A 15627-nucleotide genomic window follows, 5' to 3' on the forward strand; every position below is an offset into this window, starting at 1 on the left:
ATTTGTCCTCCCACTGCATCAGTTCACATCTGGTGACCAGTCTGTTTAGCTTTCAGCATTCTACTCCTCAGAGGCCAGCTGGAATGTGATGTCCCCCCTCTGCTGAAAAGCCGCTTGCACATAACCAAGTGTCCCCATTTGAGACCCATTTTCATTGCAAGCATGCAGAATCTAAAGCCACCACAACCAGTATGCCTCCTGTCTCCGTGGGTCCCATACCAGGATCCTGTACTATGCTGACACTTCACCAATTGGGTAAAGACGATTGGTTAGTGTTAGATGGGCACTAAAAGACCATGATTCATGTGTCAATAAAACTAATGCTAGTGTTTCAGACAAAGTGTGAGTTGTGTGCAGGAGACCTGTTGCACTGTCGTTATAGAACCCAGTGCTGTGTAAAGTGTTGTGAGATGCCTGTAATTGGCATGAAAGTGGTAATAGAAAAATCCATCTATTCGATGTGTGAAGCAGCAGCTGGAATTTGGGATGTTGGACTGTCCCAGTATGAAGAAAAAGGAGTACTTGTGGCACCTTAGAGACTAACAAATTTATTTGAGCATAAGCTTTCATGAGCTACAGCTCACTTCATCGGATGCATGTAATGGAAAATACAGTAAGGAGATTTTATATTCGCAGAGAACATGAAACAATGGGTGTTACCATACAGACTGTAACAAGAGTGATCAGGTAAGGTGAGCTATTACCAGCAGAAAGAAAAGGAGTACTTGTGGCACCTTAGAGACTAACCAATTTATTTGAGCATGAGCTTTCGTGAGCTACAGCTCACTTCATCGGATGCATCATGTAGCTCATGAAAACTCATGCTCAAATAAATTGGTTAGTCTCTAAGGTGCCACAAGTACTCCTTTTCTTTTTGCGAATACAGACTAACACGGCTGTTACTCTATTACCAGCAGGAGAGCGGGGTGGGGGGACGGGGGACGGACCTTTTGTAGTGATAATCAAGGTGGGCCATTTCCAGCACTTGACAAGAACGTGTGAGGAACGGGAGGGGGGGGGGAAGTGGGAAGGAGGGGAGGGAAGGGAAGGGAAATAAACATGGGGAAATAGTTTTACTTTGTGTAATGACATCCACTCCCAGTCTCTATTCAAGCCTAAGTTAATTGTATCCAGTTTGCAAATTAATTCCAATTCAGCAGTCTCTCGTTGGGAGTCTGATTTTGAAGTTTTTTTATTGAAGAATTGCCACTTTTAGGTCTGTAATCGAGTGACCAAAGAGATTGAAGTGTTCTCCGACTGGTTTTTGAATTCTTGACGTCTGATTTGTGTCTGTTTATTCTTTTACGTAGTGACTGTCCAGTTTGGCCAATGTACATGGCAGAGGGGCATTGTTGGCACATGATGGCATAGATCACATTGGTAGATGTGCAGGTGAACGAGCCTCTGATGATGTGGCTAATGTGATTAGGCCCTATGATGGTGTCCCCTGAATAGATATGTGGACACAGTTGGCAACGGGCTTTGTTCAAGGATAGGTTCCTGGGTTAGTGGTTCTGTTGTGTGGTGTGTGGTTGCTGGTGAGTATTTGCTTCAGGTTGGGGGGCTGTCTGTAGGCAAGGATTGGCCTGTCTCCCAAGATCTGTGAGAGTGATGGGTCATCCTTCAGGATAGGTTGTAGATCCTTGATGATGCGTTGGAGAGGTTTTAGCTGGGGGCTGAAGGTGATGGATAGTGGCATTTGTCATTACACAAAGTAAAACTATTTCCCCATGTTTATTTCCCCCCCGCACTGTTCCTCACACGTTCTTGTCAACTGCTGGAAATGGCTCACCTTGATTATCACTACAAAATGTCCTCCCCACCCCCGCTCTCCTGCTGGTAATAGCTCACCTTACCTGATCATTCTTGTTACAATCTGTATGGTAACTCCCATTGTTTCATGTTCTCTGTGTATATAAAATCTCCCCACTGTATTTTCCACTACATGCATCTGATGAAGTGAGCTGTAGCTCACGAAAGCTTATGCTCAAACAAATTGTTAGTCTCTAAGGTGCCACAAGTCCTCCTTTTCTTTTTGCAAATACAGACTAACACGGCTGCTACTCTGAAACCTGTCCCAGTATGGGAGACCTGAAGAAGAGCTCTGTGCAAGATTGAAAGCTTCTCTCTTTCACCAACAGAAGCTGGTCTAGTAAAATATATGACCTCATCTACTTTGTCTCTCTAATACCCTGGAGCTGACACAGCTACGACAACACTGCATACATCTTGAGCATTTTGAAAGGTCTCCTTGTGATAGCTCTTCATTCTCATTGCTGTGACCAGAGCAACAGCAGTAAAAATCCTAGAGGTGAGTTAGAAAAATAACTGATTTTACTAAATGATTAAGTTCACCCACATGAGCAAGACAGTATGGGCTTATTCCAGCCTCCTCCCACATCACTGGCCCAGCAAGATATTGACTGACAATACAGACAGCCAATGAAACACATGATAAAAGCATTGTACACTCACTGAATAAAAATACCTGGAGCGTAGGAGTCTTATCTACAAACTATTGAAAGTTGCTTTTCACATTTAACATTTCCTGAGAATCACATTACTTCCATAAAGTTAGCTTCACCCTGCAGTCTGATGGTCAGCACTGAAAAATCTGTCTGCCCTGTGCTCTTATCTGGGACCCATCACCATTGTATTTGAACGAAAAGAGACGAGACCATTAACACATGGTTCAGACCTAGGCTTTGGGTAACTCGTAATGTATACAAGAAGTTGACACACTCTCCCGTGTGCAGTGTCAGACAGTAAATGAGGTATTTATCTGGAAGCTACAGCAGACTAAAGTGAAAGATCACTTAGCTAGGCAGATACGTCAGAACTGGGATCTGAACCAAACTCAGACTCAGCAACAGCATTTTCAGTGTTTCACAATGCAAATTACTCTGCTGGGAAACTCAACATATTTTAAAATAGGATGTGGGCAGTGGAATTGCCATCAAACTATCTGAGGGCTTGTCTACATGGGGACATTACATTCAGGAACATTAATCTGAATGAACTAAAGGTGTGAATTTAAAGGGGATTTGTTAAACTTTATGAAAAATGTGTTTGGATGCTCTCATTCAGAACTGAAGTGGCCTTAATTTGGTTTAGCTTAATTCACTTTGAAGTGAATTCACTTCAGTGAATTAGGCTAAAATTAATTAAGGCCACTCCGGTGCTGAATGAGTATGTCCGCAAAGGGGTTTAATGCAGTTTAACTAATTCACTTTAAATTCATATCTTTACTTAATTCAGATTAATTTTTTTGAGTGTCCCTATGTAGACAAACCCTGAGATGTTATTAGTAGACCTAAAGACCCTAGTCAGGGATCGTGGGCCTGCTGTGCTATGTGCTGTAAGCACACACAGGACTGAAGGCCTCTGGCCTGCTTCTGGCCCTACACAACTACATAGCAACACAAACACTGGAAGAAGATGGATAGGAGCTAACACTTAATCTCAAATAACAATGCCTACTGTTCCATGAAAACTCTACTGTGCAGCAGGAAAACACCCTTCAACTGGATATGTGTAATGGTAACCTGTATACAGCATGGATCAAACTTCCACCAAAGCCTCCGGCACTGGACAGGAAGCAAAGTTTAAATTGTCATTACTCCAAAGAGGAGATGTCCTCTCAGAACTGCTTGCCAGGAGGGTTGTGTGACATAGCTTAGCTTCAGGAAGTGCCACCACCGTTTCATATTATAAAGTATCCCCGGATTATGCTGGGTTGAGGTTACTTTGCAAAAACATTGTCTAATTTCCTTTTCTGAACAGCTCTGAATGCTGGGACCAGATCTCTGTGATAAAAAGAGCCATTGTCCACCTCATTAAACTTTGGCATCCATTACACAGAATAAACTGTCAGAGGAAAAGGAACTCAGGAAGGGCAGGTAATTTAATGTTGTGTCATATAATTGTAGCTTGTCCAGACTTATTGTGCTTAGTAGGAAGGGAATAGTTATCTGCCCCAGAAGGATCACAAATTTACTTGGATAAAAACCCAGTGGTTCTGGCTGAGTAGATCCTATGGACACAGAGACCCTGCATATTTTGTCTTGCTTGTTACTCTTTAGCACCTTATTTCCCCCTCCCTTTCAATGGTCCCCTTGGGAGGATGTGTAGAAGACATCACAGCTTTCCCTCCAGTTACAGCAGGCAGATTCAAACAGTTTTACCATTGTGGAGACTGGGTATTCTCTCTGAGATCTTCGCCCCTCACACTGTCAGGGAAAAGCATGAGCAGGTGGGCTTAAGAAAACATTAGCAAGGCTATGTCATAGGTTTTTAAAGTGTTTGAAGGGAAACAGAGCTGTTACTTTCAATTTTTCACTCGACTGTCTCCCTGATGAAATACAGTCATATCCACTTAAGTAATGCCTTATGGAAAAGGAAATGTTGTGTTTTTATTGGACACCTTTATTACCAGGCTTGGTGAAAAGTGTAGTTGTGAGCAGGTATCCATTCCTTAGGCCTTTCACCAGTTTGTAATCCTGACAGAGAAAGGCTCCGAATTAGGGAGTCAGAGTTTCATCCAGCAGGAGCTATGGTATGTGGAAACGGTTTAGGGTCCTGAGTGGCCCCTCCAGGCCCAGGTATAATTTATGAAGGCTGATGCTACTGTGTGTGCTATAGGGCTGTTTCTCCAAATTAAGTCTGTGATTTAGACTAGATTGTTAATTTAGTTCAATCAAGTTCACTTCCAGTGTCAAAGTATGTTCCTCTCCTTGTACGGGCTAATGTGAATGTGACAAAGTCATGGGAAATTCCCTGGGATGGCGCCAGTTCAAAGTGTATCTGTCACACTAATGATCACAGGGGACTTCAGGGAGCTTCAGGGGAAAACCAAAGTCTTTGAAGGAAATGCAGAGATGGTACAATATAGTTAAAGCCACTGCTGAGGGAATTTCCTCTTGTGTCCTGAGCTGGAACTACAGAGCACAAAGGCCTTGTATAGACTAGGAAAACAGATTGTTTTAAAAATTTGTTAGCTGGTTGTGGTGAGCCATGGGTGACAACAATCAGCTAACGCCTTTTTAAACACGACACTCACAACATTGGCACCTACATCTACTGAAACATCCCTTCCCCACCCACCAGAAAAAACCCTTGTAGCCAATCAACCAAAACCAAAGGAATACTCCAGCATTTTTACCCCGAAAGGGAGGAGAGGCAGAGACTCCACAACATCCCCTAGGCTATCAATTTTACATGGAAGGCATTACCTCAAGGATGGGCAGCAGTATAAAACGGAAGACAGATAGATTTGCATTGTCTACACTGGATGCAAAAATCCTGCTTGACGATCATGTCACATTAGAAGACATAACCTGCTTTCCTAGTCTAGGCATGGACTCACTGACAAGAAGATCACAGAATATGAGAGGCAAACTCCTCCAGATCACAATTCTCATCACCCATCCATCTTGTAAAGGAATTTGAACATTTTCTCTAACACAGGAATTTGTCATTTCTCCTGATTCATGCACTTGCTTAACACACCCGTTACTTGTCCTTATTCTCCAAGAAGTGCTGACTGTAAAACATTTCTTCTCAGGAGCTCTGTTGATTTTAGGTTGGAAAAGCGTTGGTAACAACTTGCGTTGCGTAAAATGCGGTTTCCTTTTGTTAGTATTCGCTTGGCTGGGTTTCAATATAATTGAATGTTCCCTTGTTCTTGTATAAGGAGAGATGGCAAATAGAAGGATAGGTCAGCTTTTCAAAGGCATTGAGGCACCTAAAGATGCAGATAGGCAGCCTAGAGGGATTTTCAAGAGTCTAGGCTCCTAACTCCCGTTGAAATCAACTGGATAGTTTGTTTGCTTTTTTTTACCATCACTGTGCATTGAGCAGAGGTTTTCAGTGAGTTGTCTACAGTTATGTGCAGATCATTTTCTTGAGTGGTTATAGTTAATATAGAATCCAGCAACGTCCGTGAGTAGTTCATATTACCTTTTCCAGTGTACACTGCTTGCATTAATTAACACTGAATAATAACAATCTCTTATATCTGTACACAGAGGAAATAAACTTATTTGTCCATTCCACCTTGAACTATTTGTGTCTTATTGATTTGATTGTAGCCAGCCTTGACCAGGACAATATTTCTAAGGAATGAACTGAAATCCTTCATTTGAAGCTGGGATTCTGAACACGATAACATTTTCTATCTCATAATATTGTAGCTATCACCTCCTTAGAAATGCTTTTGCAGAGGCTGAACAATAGAGTTAATAATGATTCATGCAGGCTTCATGATTCTACATGGGGATTGTGATTAATAGTCGAGTAATAAACTCCCTGCTCTTGCCCAGACAGGTTTAGCTACACTATCTGTTAATTATTTCTATCCTTATTAGTATTATTACAGGAGACGTAATTATTACTGTGGAATTCTAACTGGGACACCTCATTGGGTGGTGTATTGTCTCACGTGAGACAAGAGGCCACTTAAAAAAAGTATGAGAAGATTTTATTTGATTTAACATAACCAACCTAAGAAAAAGACAAATTACATTAATCACAGTTCATCCTTATTTTATCCTTTTGTTTTTTACTTGTCAAGTTCTGTAGTCAGCAATGCAGAGCGTGAGCAAGCATGAGCTGAACGCTTCCCATCTGTGCAAAAATTGACTCAATTAAGCAGCAGCTCAGGCATTCACTCTATCATCAGGCTCCCTCTGTTCCTAGGATGCCTCTAATAAAGTATGTCTCTACAATAGATACTGTGGTGGTTCTCAGCTCAGCAGCAGCTCGGACTGTTGCTCTAGGAAGCTGGGCCCTTTCGGATTAAGTTATTTTAAACAACAGTGTTTGAGTTGTTAAGTGAGATGTATGCATGATGCTTTTAGCCTTTGCTAGCGGTGAGTATTCTGGCCCCAATCCAGCAAACCATTTCATAGAATCATAGAATCATAGAATATCAGGGTTGGAAGGGACCCCAGAAGGTCATCTAGTCCAACCCCCTGCTCAAAGCAGGACCAATTCCCAGTTAAATCATCCCAGCCAGGGCTTTGTCAAGCCTGACCTTAAAAACCTCTAAGGAAGGAGATTCTACCACCTCCCTAGGTAACGCATTCCAGTGTTTCACCACCCTCTTAGTGAAAAAGTTTTTCCTAATATCCAATCTAAACCTCCCCCACTGCAACTTGAGACCATTACTCCTCGTTCTGTCATCTGCTACCATTGAGAACAGTCTAGAGCCATCCTCTTTGGAACCCCCTTTCAGGTAGTTGAAAGCAGCTATCAAATCCCCCCTCATTCTTCTCTTCTGCAGGCTAAACAATCCCAGCTCCCTCAGCCTCTCCTCATAACTCATGTGTTCCAGTCCCCTAATCATTTTTGTTGCCCTTCGCTGGACTCTCTCCAATTTATCCACATCCTTCTTGAAGTGTGGGGCCCAAAACTGGACACAGTACTCCAGATGAGGCCTCACCAATGTCGAATAGAGGGGAACGATCACGTCCCTCGATCTGCTCGCTATGCCCCTACTTATACATCCCAAAATGCCATTGGCCTTCTTGGCAACAAGGGCACACTGCTGACTCATATCCAGCTTCTCGTCCACTGTCACCCCTAGGTCCTTTTCTGCAGAACTGCTGCCTAGCCATTCGGTCCCTAGTCTGTAGCTGTGCATGGGATTCTTCCGTCCTAAGTGCAGGACCCTGCACTTATCCTTATTGAACCTCATCAGATTCCTTTTGGCCCAATCTTCCAATTGGTCTAGGTCCTTCTGTATCCTATCCCTCCCCTCCAGCGTATCTACCACTCCTCCCAGTTTATAAGCATACACTTAACTTTGAGCTCTGGAGCAGTCCCATGGACTCCTAGAGTGATCCATGCTGTGCAGGAGCAAGTCCCTAGTGTGGGAAATGAAAACGGCACTGATGTTGTTAGAAACCATGGACTCGTAGCACCAAGCAGGAGGAGAGAGTGTTAAAACATTTCAGTTCCGGGATTTAGTGTAGTCTGAAATATGGTGGAAATTATTTAGGATTCAACTATACTCTGTGACTGTATGGCTCAATGGAAATAAGAGAACTGAAATGGGGTAAGAATAGAAAGCTGGCTCAGTTTAGGGGGTGGGGAGAAAATCAGAACCTGGCTACAGGATGGAAATAGTTCAGTGTTCAGAGCCAGCAGCCGGGATTCAGACATTACTAAAGAGAGAGAGGTGCCAGGACTTTGGACACTCCTATGATATAAAATAGGTTAGGTCATGCTGATCTCCATTAATCAGATATTAATCCTAACCCTGATGTCACTGCAGAGCTATTATCAGATTCAGTAGGACAGCAGCACCTCAGCCCTTTTCAGGTTTCTGGTCTCTCTCCTTCTGTCCTCCACCCCTTCCAACATTTCTACTTTCTGTAGTTTTCTACGTGATTTCCCTGCTTGTCAATGCTTGCATAGTGAGTGGGGTCTATGCTCCAGACAACTTTATATAGAGAGACTATAATGTAGCAGCCACCTCTCTCGATGCTCAGACACTCAAGCTGTCCTAGCAGATAGCCACTTATTTCAGGAATCACTTTAAAATTAGGTGAATGAGAAAGTACTAAAATGTTTCTTAAATCATCTTATGGAGCCAAGGGGTGGGGACATAGACTGAGTCCAGGTTGTAAGTAAATAACCTGATAATTCAGAGCAGCATTACTAGCATGAAGTTCTAAAAAACCACTGGGAAAAAGAGGAAATCTATCATTTTGTTTGGTTTTCTGGATTCTAATTACTATAGATGTGGCTGGTTCAGCCACCATCCTGAAGTGCAGGCTGGATGGGAGAGAATTCATGCTCTCAAATGAAATCCCTAGAGGCTTGGGTCCTGGCAAGCTGAGTGATTGCCACTGTCCCATGTGTGCTATGGGCAGCCCAAGGTCAGCTGGGCCACTTGCACTGATCCCCTGGGGGAAGGGTGTTCTCAGCTGTGGACCTTAACTCTGGAATTCATTTTCCCCACAGCTCAGCAGAGTAGGAGCCTGTCTTCTGAGGGAATAGTGCCAGATCCAAGTTGTTTCTCAAGGGGATTTGTCAAGCTTGGTAGGAAATAATGTAGTTTGGGGAAGGTTATTTGTCTCTGTGCCCTGAGCCATGCTACAGGCAGAATGCTACTTAAAATTCAAACGTAAATAAATACCTATTCCCACCTGCTAACTACCACAAATAGCCAGCAGACGCCCATCTGACATGGCTGCTGTTTACTTAACATAAAATCATGCACTGGACTGTCACAGAGCAGCTAGAAAGCTGGATCAACAATCCAGAACAGTGGTGTTTTCCTCTAAAATTGCTCAGTTTTTTGTTCAGGAAACGGAAGCAAAATTCATGTGAAATGTTTTTTGCTGATAGGGTGAATGTGGAAAATTTGTGACAAATTTCAGCTGAGAGCTTTTGGGAACCATTGTTTTGTTGTGTGAGGTGCTGTGCGTATGAAATGGGGCTCTGATCCCTGACTGGGGCAGTAAATGCAAACAACAAGTCATATGATTGTATTGTATTTTGGGTTGGGCTAGTTGAGTGGGATGGGTCACATGGTATTTTTCTGGCTCCCAGATTGGCTGTGCCTTCCCCATCTAGTCAGGTGGGTTAGCAGAGCCATTTTGACTCCTGGCTGCTCTTTGTGCTCTCTTTGAACCAGTAAGGAAAAAAATCTGCCATAAGCAGTAGGAGGGAACAGCTCTGTGATGCTCCTGCTGCAGTCTGGTGGGAGTGGCGAAGCATTGTCCATGCCCCCAAGGACTACTGAAGATTTTTGGGGGCAGTAACCCCCCTCAACACAAGGGGGAGCAGTACTTCTGCCATTGGTGATGCAAGGGACCATCCCCAAAAGAAAGGCTGGAGGGGGATTATGCTGGGAATAGAGTCTTATCAAGGGATGATGGGTTGGTGCAGGGTGACCAGTTAGCAAGTGTGAAAGATCGGGACATGTTTTTTTCGGGGTGGTGGATATAGTTGCCTATATAAGACATAAGAACGGCCATATTGGATCAGACCAAAGGTACATCTACCCCAGTATCCTGTCTTCTGACAGTGGCCAATGCCAGGTGCCCCACAGGGAATGAACAGAACAGGTAATCATCAAGTGATCCATCCCCTGTCGCTCATTCCCAGCTTCTGGCAAACAGAGGCTAGGGACACCATCCCTGCCCATCCTGGCTAATAGCCATTGGTGGACCTATCCTCCATGAACTTACCTAGTTCTTTTTTGAACCCTGTTATAATCTTGGCTTTAACAACATCCTCTGGCAAGGAGTTCCACAGGTTGTCTGTGCATTGTGTGAAAAAATACTCCCTTTTGTTTGTTTTAAACCTGCTGCCTATTAATTTCATTTGGTGACTCCTAGTTCTAGTGTTGTGAGAAGGAGTAAATAACGCTTCCTTATTTACTTTTTCCACACCAGTCATGATTTTATAGACCTCTATCATATCCCCCCCTTAGTCGTCTCTTTTCCAAGCTGAAGAGTCCCAGTCTTATTAATCTCTCCTCATACGGAAGCCGTTCCATACTCCTAATAATTTTGTTGTCCTTTTCTGAACCTTTTCCAATTCCAATATATCTTTTCTGAGAAGGGGTGACCACATCTGCACGCAGTATTCAAGATGTGGGCGTACCATGGATTTATATAGAGGCAATATGATATTTTCTGTTTTATTATCTATCCCTTTCTTAATGATTCCCAGCATTCTGTTCACTTTTTTGACTGCTGCTGCACATTGAGTGGATGTTTTCAGAGAACTATCTGCAATGACTCCAAGATCTCTTTCTTGAGTGGTAACAGCTAATTTAGACCCCATTATTGTATATGTATAGTTGGGATTATGTTTTCCAGTGTGCATTACTTTGCATTTATCAACATTGAATTTCATCTGCCATTTTGTGGCCCAGTCACCCAGTTTTGAGAGATCCTTTTGTAGCTCTTTGCAGTCTGCCTGAGACTTAATTATCTTGAGTAGTTTTGTATCATCTGCAGATTTTGCCACCTCACTGTTTACCCCTTTTTCCAGATCATTTATGAATATGTTAAATAGGACTGGTCCCTGTACAGACCCCTGGGGGACACCACTATTTACCTCTCTCCATTCTGAAAACTGAACATTTATTCCTACCCTTTGTTTCCTATCTTTTAACCAGGTACCAATCCATGAGAGAACCTTCCCTCTTATCCCATGACTGCTTACTTTGTTTAAGAGCCTTTGGTGAGGGACCTTGTCAAAGGCTTTCTGAAAATCTAAATACACTGTATCCACTGGATCTCCCTTGTCCACATGCTTGTTGACGCCCTCAGAGAATTCTAGTAGATTGGTGAGGCATGATTTCCCTTTACAAAAGCCATGTTGACTATTCCCCAAGAAATTATGTTCATCTATGTGTCTGACAATTTTGTTCTTTACTATAGGTTCAACCAGTTTGCCTGGTACTGAAGTCAGGCTTACAGGCCTGTAATTTCCAGGATCACCTCTGGAGCCCTTTTTAAAAATTGGCGTCACATTAGCTATCCTCCAGTCATTTGGTACAGAAGCTGATTTAAATGATAGGTTATACACTACAGTTAGTAGTTCTGCAATTTCACATTTGAGTTCCTTCAGAACTCTTGGGTGAATACTATCTGGTCTTGGTGACTTATTACTCTTTAGTTTATTAATTTGTTCCAAAACCTCCTCTAATGACACCTCAATCTGGGACAGATCCTCAGATTTGTCACCTAAAAAGAATGGCTCAGGTTTGGGAATCTCCTTCACATCCTCAGCCATGAAGACCAATGCAAAGAATTAATTTAGTTTCTCCGCAATGGCCTTATAACAAAGCCCCTAATATCTGAATCGTCCTAATAATTTTGAGATGTCTGGTCATCTTAGGTAGGTGGGATCCTCCATAGATTCAGATGCTCCCCTTTGGCCACAGTGAAGTTGGTATTTGTATGTGTTTTTATTTATTTATTTATTTATTAGATGATACTTAGTCCTGCCATGAGTGCAAGGGACTGGAGATGACCTCTCGAGGTCCCTTCCAGTCCTACAATTCTGTGATTCTCCTGGTCACTTGTTCTACCAGCTGCCACATCATATTGGCAACAAGCAACAACAATGGCCAGTCTGCTCTTGGCCTCATTGTCTCTTTCCTCATGCCAGCTTCCCAAAATTACAGTTTAAAGACATGTATTTCTCCACCTGGTGTGTATAGATCTCCATTCAGCTTCTGGAAGGGGAACCAGAATGCATATGTCCCAGACGATTTCTCTCCCCACCTGACGTGGGGAATAGGTGTGACTAAGTCTGTCTATATAATTCTGATATTTATGAGATTTTCTTTGTATTGCTCAATTTAAAATTGCCCAAGTTTTGTAGAGACTGTAATTTTATATGAAATTTACAGTTTGTGAAATTGCAAAACCATTGGAATTTTTTGCAAAAAGTCACCTTCACAAGCTCATCGGGGTAGTGAGGGGGAACGCAGAGTCAGAGGAGGAAGTGGGACTTTATAAGAACAAAGAATAGCCATACTGGTTCAGAGTAACAGTCCATCTAGTCCAGTATCCAGGATGGATCACCAAAATTTCACAGAACCTGCAATTGCGAGGTACTGAACACCACAGAGAAGAAATTAGAGCTTGTGTTATGCAGAAGGTCAGACTAGGCCGCCTGGGGAGGCTAGCATTGGCCCCTTCCCTTGTGACTGAGACCCCTCCCCTCCCCTTCTGGCCCCCTTTGCCTTCTCCTCTTCTGCCCGACGAGGCCCCAGGCCCAGTGCTCCAGGTGGCCAGCCCCAGAGTGCTGGGCAGGGGGTTCCAAGCACAAGGCGGGCAGCATGGCCCCAGCCTCAGCGGCCCTGAGTCCCTGTGGGCGGCAGCAGCCACTGCAGCCAGCCCCAGGCAGCCTGGGCCAGCCAGGGCAGAGCAGTGGGAACAGCACAGCAGGAGGAGGCCTGGTCTGGGGACGGAGTGTGGGTGGGGCCGCCCTAGGTTATTTGGGGAGGCATAGCCTCCCCCTGCCTACGATACCTGCTACCCATGATAATTGTCCTTTCTGGCCTCAAAAATCTGTGAATCCAAGAATCCAAAGAAAATGCTCTTCCTACTTTTGTCAGTGCATTTTAAATAATAACTTCACAAACAGGGGTGTACAGCGCATATTCCTGAGCTTGAGCAGAGATTTCCATTCCTCCTGGGTCTCTTTGAATAGGCCTTTTATGGGAAGAAAGCCTCATTTCCCTGCCTGCATGCACTTCCTGTGGAAGTATCTGTACACCAATCTCAGACTTGCCCTATTCATCCTACGGTATGTTGGTGACTGTGCACAGATTATTTATTGAGAATCATGCATGGGAAGTGTTGCCAAACATCCCCAAATATTTCACTTCCTTTCTGTGAGGAGAATAAATCCTAATGTGTATTTCTGAGAAAAATAATTGCAGGTCAGAGCTTTTGCTCACAGATGACTGACTTTTCCTGAAAGATTCTTGGCACCAAGGGTTCAAGGGTCAAAAGCTTTGATGTCAGGAATTAAATGTTCCTGCACAAAACACTAAAATTGAAGAATGAGCAGATGGCTTCATGTGGAAGCTCCAGCATCAAATGGGCCTGGCTCACAGGTGACTGTACATTATTTCTCAAGAGTCACTCCTGGTTGGAAGCTGTGATTTAAGGCACACACAGAGATCCTGTTCATACACTTTGTAGGGCCATGGAACTGGAATCCAACCTACCACTGTGGACTGCTTCTCCATGTGGGAAGATTTATTATCCTCTTTCCAATGTGAGGAGTCAGTCTGAATTGCTCTTTGGTTTGGCTTGTTCTGTCAGCAGTCAGGGCCCCAGCAGATTTTAGCATAGAGCCAGCTTTGGATGCAGTTTAGGAACTGCCCAAACACAGTTATGGGCTGGGGCACATAGCAATACTGCCCTTGCAGCTTATGGGGAAGTGAGCATAAGAGCACACATGCACCATATGGAATGTCCCATTCCTCAGAATGAAGATGAGATGTGTGTCTGAGTTAGATGTGGAGTTAAATAGCCCAAAGACCTGGGATATCCTCCAGGAATTATCCTCTTTGGAGAGTTTGTTAATCAAATGCTCACAGGAAACTGCATGGTTAACCAGCACTTAAACAGAAAGAGCTTTTCTCTTAAGCATTTGTTGGGAGTTTGAGTTAAGCAGGTTTTAACTAAAAGTCACCTTCTAAGTTTTAAGCAATCAGAAAGCATGAAAGGCCCTGCTTAGGTTACAACAACAGCCCATTGCTGCCAGGTTAGACAGCTCCCTGCCAGCCTGGGTTCTGCCTCCATCTAGTGAGTTCTTGTCTAGGGCTTTTAGGTTCAGTCCTTAGCACTGATTGCTGTCTGTCAGGAACCCACCATTATGAGCCTAACTCTTTACTGCTGCAGCATAGAGTTCTCTGCCTACAAGATCTCAGGTAGGGTGTCTTCTCATAAATATACAAACCATCCAACAAACACTAACACAAGCCTATCAGCAGGAAAGAAGTCAGAAAAAATGAAGCTGATATTTCATTTCAGTAATATCTGACTTCAGAATAAGCTAGCTAGTGCAGATGCTCCCTTAATTGTTAAAAGGTGCTAGTGGGGAGGACTTGCCAAGTCATGACTACACTGTGAAATCCTTTTTATGTTCAGTGCAGGAGTTATTTTAATTTTTCTTTTCGGGGGGGTGGGGAGGCATGAGTATTCTCTAGATGGAGAATCCCAAACAGAGGGATTCCAGGTAGATGTTGGTTGTGGTTGGAGATCTGTCCACCTGTCTGAGAAGTGACTTTGAACACTCCTCTGAAACAGGGGGCTTAGTGTGTACGTGTCAGGGTTAAGGCTCATGAACACAGCAGCACTCAGGGCAGTGGAGTCGGCTCTGTGAAGCTTCACTGATGCTTTAGCTGTCTTTGCTCAGGATGTACAGCAATTGTGTGCTAGCACCAATAAAATGGAGTAGGAAAGAACATCCTGAGATTGTGTGCACTCATTGTCTCACTGGGTGAAATTCATCCTTGTGCACAGGGCCAGCACAAGGGCCGTGTGCCACTTACATCCTCGTATTGGGAGGAGAGCACAGAACTGGGATATGTGTTCATGCCTCCAGCTGATGCTTTTAAGGGTTTTTATGAACGTCTTGAGAATTACAGGCCATTGCTGCCCATTATCTGAACATCTCCCAAGCTGTCGTGACATTTCATTGTCACCTGTTGAAAGCCGGTGAAGTTGTCAGTAATCTTACTTTTTCAAGCATACAATAGAAATATAAATAATGGAAAGTATGCAGTTTTGGTGTAGCTATGTTGGTCCCAGGCTATGAGAGAAACAAGGTGGGTGAAGTAAAATATTTTATTGGACCAACTTCTGTTGGTGGGAGAGACAAGCTTTCAAGCTTGCACAGAGTTCTTCTTCAGGACCTTTCTCACCAACAGAATTTGGTCCAATAAAAGATATTACCTCATTTACCTTGTCTCTTGATTAATGGAAAGGAAAGTTTTAGAGACTTAAAAATTTTTGAACATAAAAATATGTCCTCTAAAATTTCTATACAGACCTATATTCTCTTATGGGCTTTATTGTTTGAATAGGAAAATAGTGTGTATAACTTTTCCCTCACCAAGTCACTTTATTTTTAAAATCA

The sequence above is a fragment of the Lepidochelys olivacea genome (genome assembly GCF_965140295.1).
Source record: "Lepidochelys olivacea isolate rLepOli2 genome assembly, chromosome: 27".
In the NCBI taxonomy this organism is placed as follows: Eukaryota; Metazoa; Chordata; order Testudines; family Cheloniidae; genus Lepidochelys; species Lepidochelys olivacea.